At 37.2% G+C, this 10,997-nt stretch overlaps 1 protein-coding gene and 1 pseudogene across 1 annotated transcript in view; one reads left to right on the top strand and one right to left on the bottom strand.

The window, feature by feature from the left end:
- Positions 1-10,997, top strand: part of LOC128252716 (ras-like protein family member 10B) — a 51,271-nt gene that overhangs the window by 7,235 nt on the left and 33,039 nt on the right. The window lies entirely within an intron of this gene.
- Positions 5,659-10,728, bottom strand: LOC128252480 (casein kinase I-like; annotated as a pseudogene).

The raw sequence follows: 10,997 nt of genomic DNA, 5'->3' as shown, positions 1-10,997 counted from the left end.
TGTATACCCAGTAAATTGAGTTTGGTTGAGGTTCTATTGACTGATGTAATTCGGTAAGGAGATGTATATGCCATAGTTAAGAAAACTACAAGATGCACTACTACAGCACAATAAATCAAAAGTTAACAAAAGGATATTAAAGAACAAAATGTTTAACAAGAAAAAAACGCTTTAGTGGCCTGAAAAAAAATTTTTTTCTACTTTAAAGGCCTTGGCAAGCATATCCAAGAAAATATTTATATTTTTTTGTTCTATAGAGTTGCACAACAATAGGCTTTTTAGCAGATGACAAACAGTCAACGGCTTTAGAGGATCTATGTTTAAATTGCTTGTAGAATGGCTAATCTAAACCACATTTTGGTTATGAGCTTGCTGATGTGGCAATTTTCCCTAAAGGATAATGCTTTCGAAAAGCTTTCATGCAATTTATGGAATCGTATGTGATTTTTGTGGGTTCTAGAAAGTCAAACACAAATCATGATAAGTCGTTGCGCCACACAATCTTATGCACTTAATCAAATAACTGGGTCGACCCTTGCCTTGGCCCCAACTCAATTGAAAGCAGTTGGTCGGTTGATCCCGATTGCACGTAATGCGATTTTAGCAGCATTAACAGGATGAGTGCAATTGCAATCATTTATGCGTATTTAAGAGCATTAAGCGCGTAGCGGACGCATTAATCATACGCCACATGTGTCCGTGCCCTGTCGTCTGTTTATCGACACGACTTGCCCATGGCATAAGTAATCATTTGCCATGTTGAGTGATTTGCAGCACAGCAGCTCCCTGAACATCTGCTGCTGACCACGGAGCAGCTCTTTCGTTACAACAGTGGTCACTACTGGACAGCATTGCTTGGTTTTAAATTCGAACTTTTCGGAAAATCAATGGCTATGACAGATCATTCAGCAGATGCTAGATTTAAAAAATAAGACATAAACCTTTATTGTAGTAGAACCCGGTAGCAGGATGTGAATAACTATTTCTTAAAAAGGTAATTCCAATTTAAGTATATTTTTTAATAAACGAATACTAATTTGCTAATATGTTGCTTTTGGTTGAATTTGTTTTTTCACTTTTTGTCTTTATATATTATATTTAACAGATGACTGTTTTTTTAATAACGTTTTACAACATTTTTTATTAACCCCGTTAATAGAGGAAATAACCCAGTGTGCCCTGCGAGACACAGCCACAAAGTCGCACAAAAGTTATGCAATGAAACTTGCCAACTGAGAGTGCGTGAGTTGAGTGCTCGAGTGTGTCCGTGATTTCTATATTTGTGCCTGTTTGTGAGCGAAGGCAAATTTATGGCTAAATTTATGGGGCCCGAGACCCCTCAGAGGATATCAGTGGGTCCCAACGAGTGCACGGCCGTATATGGTACACACTCGAGTTCGAGTTAAATATCCGTGTACAGGGGCTCTGGCGTAAATAATTTACTGTGAATTTTTAACATATTTTCAATTGAATAATTTATGACCACATGAACCACCTTCTGCTGCAAAAGGCAAATTATAGGGGTGTTATATATACATTAGCTGGTACATTTAAATTCAGTTTGAATCTGCTTACTAAAGGGCTAAATCACTGATTAGTAGTAACAAAAATTGATACTTTTACATTCAAGAAAATATTACTTTAATATCAATTATTCGATTATAGTTAAAATTAAGTTAGATGAAACATTAATATAAAGTTGTTCGCTCTTATATGTTGTTCCTAAAGTCTTAATTTTTACACAGCCAATCCGACATGATTATATATAATTAATTGGCGTGAAGCGTATTATATCGATTACAGGTAGCCAGACTATATGGGAAGATATCCTTTTTTAGTGTTCAAAGTACGGGTACGGGGTATATACATTTGAATCGCATGTTCTTTTGTTTTATTTAAAACAGAAAAGGAATCCAACTTCGGCAATCCGAAGAATATTTACCCTTGCAGCGGAAATACTCTGAAATAAAAAACATTACTTTATATCGAAAGACATTCAAATCAATTGAATGTAATTTTTTTCGTAAATGTTGTATCTGTTGGAGCTAAAGTCCCGACTTTTATTTGGAAGTTTTAATGCAGAGAGCTTTAAGGGGTAATATACAGTTAAAAGCCTGAAAAAAGACACATTACCGGATTTCTTTTGAGAAAACTTTAAATTTATTAATCTAAGTATCTTTTAAATGTATTTTAAGACATAGTATTAATAAAATATTTGTTGGAAATTGTGCTACTAAGCTAATCTCCAAGAGTTCCCTTCAAAAAAGACGTTTTGTTAAGGTTACCACTATATCTCTGAACTAAATCCACCAAATTAAAGAACCATTAATTTAAATAATGTTAAGTCTAGTATTTACTCAACGGAATAAGCAAACTAAAACTTTTCAAAAAGTAGCGTTTTGTTAAAAAAAATATTTATGTTTGACCAAAATTTTGGCCCAAAATTGCTTAAATAAAAAAATTTTTTTTTAAAAAGAAAAAGTCCTCGATTATTTACTAAAAAATATATATAGAGGCTTTCATAAAAATTTGCGTCAAATCGACCCTCTGCAAGGGTATACAAATATTAACAGTCTTTTGTAATGTTTTTTTAATTCTGTATTGGTCAAAGTTTTTAATTTGCTTTATTCTGGTAGTAAAGTGACTATAAACGACAGCTTACTGCGCAAATTGTTTTCAATTTCTAATGAAAAATCTTTGACAAAGCCATACGTTTTAATTACACCTTTGCATAATTAATATTTGCCACACATGCAACATTTTTAATTACTTTGCCGTTAAATCTATTTTTGGCCACAAGGCACAATGATATCAAACGGGAATGTGGTGCTAGTTTTTTGAAACGGTGATTAAATTATAATTGTTATTAATGGCCATAGTTTGCGGCAAATTAAATAAGCAAGTTACTTCAAGTTAATTGCTCAACTTAATTTAATCAATGTGAAACATCCAAAGAAAACGTCTTCTTTGAGGACAGTTGAAAATATCCGAAACAGCTTCTGCAGATTTAAAAAACATTTAAAGAATTCTTATGGGACACAGTTTAATATTAGTTGGGTTTTATAAAAATTGATCGACTATTAATATCAGCTGCCATAGAAAAGAAAGAGAAAATGTATTGAAAAATCTACATACCTTCATGGTTTTTAAACATAATACTTATGTTAATTTTACTAATTAAATAATTGTTCAAAATAATTTATTAAGCTATTAACGTTATTAAATAGATTCTCAATAAAAGCATCCACTTACCCACACGAATAAAACAAACAACACCAACATAATGCTCCCTGCAACAAGCACAAAATTGCTTATACGCAACGTTGCCGTCTCAAGTTATTCTGTATAAGGGCACTCAAATATACATAAGTATGACGGTCCCGTCGGAGCCACTCACATATCCTCATCCACTTGATATTCGGATTCCTATCGCCACTTGCCATTGACCCACAAATTGCACAATTTTCGTTAACTGCCCAATTTGAATGTCACCGAAGTTCATCGAGGACCCATCATAGGACCCGGTCCGAGTTCGGTGCCATCTATAATGTGTCTGCCCACTCGGCCAGTGGCACTTATAAATAAAACACAGATTTGTAGCCATTTTGCTTAGCGGAAAAAAATTAACTTGATTTGAAATGCGGCGATCCAAGAGAAAAAGAGAAGCCGAAGCCAAAAGCCCGCAAATATTTTTACGCTTCAGCGCGTACTGTACGTGTATGAAAACGCGTATGAGTGTGGGTTTGGTTGCCACGAGTGTGTGTGTGTGTACTCTTTTCGAGGTGGGAGGCTTCCGACATTTGGCATGCATTCAAGTTCTTAGGAAAGTTGCCCAGAGTATTTTGGGTGGATGTTCCGAGTCTCCAGACTCTGCTGGGAACGCACAACTTGGGATGTTAAATGGGCGTGGCATCGTCTGAGCGGTGTAAACGCTGATATTTTTCGTATGCGGGGAAAATGGAACATTCCTAGAAAAGCATTTTATTATAAAAGGCTGATTTAGTTTTTCAAATGACTGAAATTCAACTTTCAGCCAACTCAAAGTAAAAAATCCAGCACTACCGCTACAAAAAAGAAATAACGTGTACCGAAAAATGTTTTAAGTGTCTTTCTATTTTAAAACATATTTTAATATTTGATTTAATTTTTTTTAGAGTGATATGATTGAAAAAATGTTGGTAGACTTTGAGGCGAGACGAAAAAAAGCCTATTTTGAAACCATTCTCAAAAACAAAAAATCCACGTTTAAGATCATGTAATTTTTAATGCTACGAATCAAATTTATTTTTGTTAGTTTTAACAATATGTTATTATGTAAAACTCTTGACTACTGGTTTGGTTCGGTTTTTCTTTCTGTGTAAGACGGGATACGGAAAGTTATTTATAGATTTATGCACCCTCACGCCCTGCCCGAAATCATCATTGCCGCAGGATTTGGGGCCTTGGGCAGAAATCGCGTTGGGGCTGCAAATAGTTAATTCGCCATCTGGGCTTGCTTATGGAGTGTGCTGGTGTGTGTGGGTGTGTGTGGGTGTGTGTGGGTGTGTGTGGGTGTGTGTGGGTGTGTGTGGGTCCGTGTGTCTTGTCCACATTATTGCAGCCCGACTGGGCAAACTACTTTTCCTCGGCTGCGTCGACCCTAATTCTTTCCAAGCCACTGGGGTAATCTTTTATTTGCTCTCCGGTCTCAGCTTTCGCCCGCCTCCGCCTCACTTTCTCAAGTCATGTTGGGGATCTCGTAACGCGTCCTGGCTGGGCCAATAATTAACCCCTTTATTAATATCCTTGCTACAAAAGGCTCATATCAGCTGGCTTACTATGTGTGCTTGTTACACTTACCCAGAAAACTTCTTGTCTTCTTTCACTGCCGTCATCGTAAAAAGAAACTGCTTTTGAAGAGTAGCGTTTTTAGGATGTGTGCAATTTGATTATGTTAGAGCATCTATTAAAACTTTAAAAGATATAAAAATAATGCTGTATTTCTCTATTATTTGTTCTTATTTATCAAAGTATTTGCACCAATAGTTGTGAGAAGAAATTTACAATTTATATTGTGTTGTTTATTACTGGGACCTTAGTTAAAATATATATTTAATAAAAAGCTTTTTAATCTCACATAATTTGTTTGTTTGAATAATGTTGTTTGCAACGTCTGAAAATATTCCATGATCTTTGAGATGCCAGGGTATCGATTACAAAATCTATTAAAACTTTCAAATATATAAAAATAAAATAAAAATATTTCCCTATTATTTGTTCTTATTTATCAAACTTTTTGCACCACTAGTTGTGGGACGAAATTTTCAATTAATTTTGTGTTGTTTATTATTAGGACCTTAGTTAAAATATGTATTAAAAAAAAACTTTTTAATCTCACATAATTTGTTTGTCTGAATGTTGCAAAGTTTGAAAATGTTCCATGATCTTTGAGATGCCAGGGTATCGATTTCTCTGAACAGGACGCCCCACAAAGTTTCGCCCCATTGTTTGCGAAGTTGCCAGTTAGCTTCTCTGTGCTCAGGCAGAACTTGCCAATTACCCGAGCCGTTGATTTGACGAACAAAGGATCTGAGAGGGGTGAATGGGTACGTCACGCTAAATATAGTTACTCGGCAGTTAATTAACAAGACGCAGAAACATATGCAACGGTGTATAATATCAAAGGCAGGGCGGCACCCGGTGGGACTCCTCTGGCTGCTCCGGATGATGTCGCCTTCGCTCGGCTTGCAGCTCCAGTTGGCGACCTCGATGGTGCTTCTTGTGCCGGTGATAACTGCAGGAGCAAGCCCTGCGTTCCTTCTTTGGGGGTTTGTCCTCTTCATGTCGACCTTTCCCTCGCTCTTTATTTCGATCCCGGTTTTTTATTTGATTTTACAGTTTGCTCCAGCCCATTATCCCTGTTCGTATTTTGATTCCGGTTCGAACTCCGAGCCTGCTCCCCATCCTTGTTCTCAGTTCGATACCCATTTCTGTGTACATTTGAATCTCTTGCTGATCCCCATGACGAGTTCGATCCCTGTCCCCATTCGTTTGCTTTTCCCTCACCTTTTCATCCTTTTGCTTGTCGCACAGAGCCTTCGACTCCCGCTGCAGAGTCACCCAGTCATACTGGAAATCATACAACATCATCTGGTTTCGGAAGAGCACCTTGAACAGCTGGTGCAGATACACATAGTCCGGCTTTTGGTAGAAGGGCAGGTTCGACAGTACTTCAAGTACAGGTAGAACTCGATGGGCATGCCCGAGCAAAGAGTTTGGAGTGGCAGATTTGCCTTGGACTCGGCTATCCTCTCGTACTTCTGGACCTGCGACTGAGCCCGGATTCCCTGCCAGGGAGACGACCGCGTTGGAAGTAGAGCAGCAGGTAGCCCACGGACTCCAGGTCATCTCGACGTCCCTGCTCCGCGTAATGGGCCCGCGCACTGGCATATCGGGCAGTGCCCACCAGATCCCGGTTCTCCGTGTAGCCGATGTGCTGCTGCGAGCGCAGGCTGTAGAACTTCTTGGCCAGCCCGAAGTCGATCATGAAGACCTGGGTGCGATGGCGGCCCAGGCCCATCAGGAAGTTCTCCGGCTTGATGTCGCGGTGGATGAAGCACTTGCGGTGGAGGTACTCCACGCGGGTCAGGATTGGTCGGCCAGCATCAGAGTGGTCATTCATGCTGAAGGTGGCTGCGAACAGCAGTTCAGGAGGTCTTCCAGGGTGGGACCAGCAGGTCCATCACCATCACATGTTGCACTCCCTCGGTGCGTAGTGCCGACGTGGGGGATTCCCACCCCGCCCCGCAGGATTCCATAGATCTTGGCCTCGCGCGGCAGAGAACCCGGTAGCAGGATGTGATAACTATTTCTTAAAAAGGTAATTCCAATTTAAGTATATTTTTTTAATAAACGAATACTAATTTGCTAATATGTTGCTTTTGGTTGAATTTGTTTTTTCACTTTTTGTCTTTATATATTATATTTAACAGATGACTGTTTTTTTAATAACGTTTTACAACATTTTTTTTAACCCCGTTAATAGAGGAAATAACCCAGTGTGCCCTGCGAGACACAGCCACAAAGTCGCACAAAAGTTATGCAATGAAACTTGCCAACTGAGAGTGCGTGAGTTGAGTGCTCGAGTGTGTCCGTGATTTCTATATTTGTGCCTGTTTGTGAGCGAAGGCAAATTTATGGCTAAATTTATGGGCCCGAGACCCCTCAGAGGATATCAGTGGGTCCCAACGAGTGCACGGCCGTATATGGTACACACTCGAGTTCGAGTTAAATATCCGTGTACAGGGGCTCTGGCGTAAATAATTTACTGTGAATTTTAACATATTTTCAATTGAATAATTTATGACCACATGAACCACCTTCTGCTGCAAAAGGCAAATTATAGGGGTGTTATATATACATTAGCTGGTACATTTAAATTCAGTTTGAATCTGCTTACTAAAGGGCTAAATCACTGATTAGTAGTAACAAAAATTGATACTTTTACATTCAAGAAATATTACTTAATATCAATTATTCGATTATAGTTAAAATTAAGTTAGATGAAACATTAATATAAAGTTGTTCGCTCTTATATGTTGTTCCTAAAGTCTTAATTTTTACACAGCCAATCCGACATGATTATATATAATTAATTGGCGTGAAGCGTATTATATCGATTACAGGTAGCCAGACTATATGGGAAGATATCCTTTTTTAGTGTTCAAAGTACGGGTACGGGGTATATACATTTGAATCGCATGTTCTTTTGTTTTATTTAAAACAGAAAAGGAATCCAACTTCGGCAATCCGAAGAATATTTACCCTTGCAGCGGAAATACTCTGAAATAAAAAACATTACTTTATATCGAAAGACATTCAAATCAATTGAATGTAATTTTTTTCGTAAATGTTGTATCTGTTGGAGCTAAAGTCCCGACTTTTATTTGGAAGTTTTAATGCAGAGAGCTTTAAGGGGTAATATACAGTTAAAAGCCTGAAAAAGACACATTACCGAGGATTTCTTTTGAGAAAACTTTAAATTTATTATCTAAGTATCTTTTAAATGTATTTTTAAGACATAGTATTAATACAATATTTGTTGGAAATTGTGCTACTAAGCTAATCTCCAAGAGTTCCCTTCAAAAAGAGACGTTTTGTTAAGGTTACCACTATATCTCTGAACTAAATCCACCACATTAAAGAACCATTAATTTAAATAATGTTAAGTCTAGTATTACTCAACGGAATAAGCAACTAAAACTTTTCAAAAAGTAGCGTTTGTTAAAAAAAATATTTATGTTTGACCAAAATTTTGGCCCAAAATTGCTTAAATAAAAAAATTTTTTTTTAAAAAGAAAAAGTCCTCGATTATTACTAAAAAATATATATAGAGGCTTTCATAAAAATTTGCGTCAATCGACCCTCTGCAAGGGTATACAAATATTAACAGTCTTTTGTAATGTTTTTTTAATTCTGTATTGGTCAAAGTTTTTAATTTGCTTTATTCTGGTAGTAAAGTGACTATAACGACAGCTTACTGCGCAAATTGTTTTCAATTTCTAATGAAAAATCTTTGACAAAGCCATACGTTTAATTACACCTTTGCATAATTAATATTTGCCACACATGCAACATTTTTAATTACTTTGCCGTTAAATCTATTTTTGGCCACAAGGCACAATGATATCAAACGGGAATGTGGTGCTAGTTTTTTGAAACGGTGATTAAATTATAATTGTTATTAATGGCCATAGTTTGCGGCAAATTAAATAAGCAAGTTACTTCAAGTTAATTGCTCAACTTAATTTAATCAATGTGAAACATCCAAAGAAAACGTCTTCTTTGAGGACAGTTGAAAATATCCGAAACAGCTTCTGCAGATTTAAAAAACATTTAAAGAATTCTTATGGGACCAGTTTAATATTAGTTGGGTTTTATAAAAATTGATCGACTATTAATATCAGCTGCCATAGAAAAGAAAGAGAAAATGTATTGAAAAAATCTACATACCTTCATGGTTTTTAAACATAATACTTATGTTAATTTTACTAATTAAATAATTGTTCAAAATAATTTATTAAGCTATTACGTTATTAAATAGATTCTCAATAAAAGCATCCACTTACCCACACGAATAAAACAAACAACACCAACATAATGCTCCCTGCAACAAGCACAAAATTGCTTATACGCAACGTTGCCGTCTCAAGTTATTCTGTATAAGGGCACTCAATATACATAAGTATGACGGTCCCGTCGGAGCCACTCACATATCCTCATCCACTTGATATTCGGATTCCTATCGCCACTTGCCATTGACCCACAAATTGCACAATTTTCGTTAACTGCCCAATTTGAATGTCACCGAAGTTCATCGAGGACCCATCATAGGACCCGGTCCGAGTTCGGTGCCATCTATAATGTGTCTGCCCACTCGGCCAGTGGCACTTATAAATAAAACACAGATTTGTAGCCATTTTGCTTAGCGGAAAAAAAATTAACTTGATTTGAAATGCGGCGATCCAAGAGAAAAAGAGAAGCCGAAGCCAAAAGCCCGCAAATATTTTTACGCTTCAGCGCGTACTGTACGTGTATGAAAACGCGTATGAGTGTGGGTTTGGTTGCCACGAGTGTGTGTGTGTGTACTCTTTTCGAGGTGGGAGGCTTCCGACATTTGGCATGCATTCAAGTTCTTAGGAAAGTTGCCCAGAGTATTTTGGGTGGATGTTCCGAGTCTCCAGACTCTGCTGGGAACGCACAACTTGGGATGTTAAATGGGCGTGGCATCGTCTGAGCGGTGTAAACGCTGATATTTTTCGTATGCGGGGAAAATGGAACATTCCTAGAAAAGCATTTATTATAAAAGGCTGATTTAGTTTTTCAAATGACTGAAATTCAACTTTCAGCCAACTCAAAGTAAAAAATCCAGCACTACCGCTACAAAAAAGAAATAACGTGTACCGAAAAATGTTTTAAGTGTCTTTCTATTTTAAAACATATTTTAATATTTGATTTAATTTTTTTTAGAGTGATATGATTGAAAAAATGTTGGTAGACTTTGAGGCGAGACGAAAAAAAGCCTATTTTGAAACCATTCTCAAAAACAAAAAATCCACGTTTAAGATCATGTAATTTTTAATGCTACGAATCAAATTTATTTTTGTTAGTTTTAACAATATGTTATTATGTAAAACTCTTGACTACTGGTTTGGTTCGGTTTTTCTTTCTGTGTAAGACGGGATACGGAAAGTTATTTATAGATTTATGCACCCTCACGCCCTGCCCGAAATCATCATTGCCGCAGGATTTGGGGCCTTGGGCAGAAATCGCGTTGGGGCTGCAAATAGTTAATTCGCCATCTGGGCTTGCTTATGGAGTGTGCTGGTGTGTGTGGGTGTGTGTGGGTGTGTGTGGGTGTGTGTGGGTGTGTGTGGGTGTGTGTGGGTCCGTGTGTCTTGTCCACATTATTGCAGCCCGACTGGGCAAACTACTTTTCCTCGGCTGCGTCGACCCTAATTCTTTCCAAGCCACTGGGGTAATCTTTTATTTGCTCTCCGGTCTCAGCTTTCGCCCGCCTCCGCCTCACTTTCTCAAGTCATGTTGGGGATCTCGTAACGCGTCCTGGCTGGGCCAATAATTAACCCCTTTATTAATATCCTTGCTACAAAAGGCTCATATCAGCTGGCTTACTATGTGTGCTTGTTACACTTACCCAGAAAACTTCTTGTCTTCTTTCACTGCCGTCATCGTAAAAAGAAACTGCTTTTGAAGAGTAGCGTTTTTAGGATGTGTGCAATTTGATTATGTTAGAGCATCTATTAAAACTTTAAAGATATAAAAATAATGCTGTATTTCTCTATTATTTGTTCTTATTTATCAAAGTATTTGCACCAATAGTTGTGAGAAGAAATTTACAATTTATATTGTGTTGTTTATTACTGGGACCTTAGTTAAAATATATATTTAATAAAAAGCTTTTTAATCTCACATAATTTGTTTGTTTGAATAATGTTGTT

The sequence above is a fragment of the Drosophila gunungcola genome, chromosome 3R (genome assembly GCF_025200985.1).
Source record: "Drosophila gunungcola strain Sukarami chromosome 3R, Dgunungcola_SK_2, whole genome shotgun sequence".
Classification (NCBI taxonomy): Eukaryota; Metazoa; Arthropoda; class Insecta; order Diptera; family Drosophilidae; genus Drosophila; species Drosophila gunungcola.
Note: the sequence above shows the minus strand (reverse complement) of the source record. Positions and strands in the feature narration are given on the sequence as shown.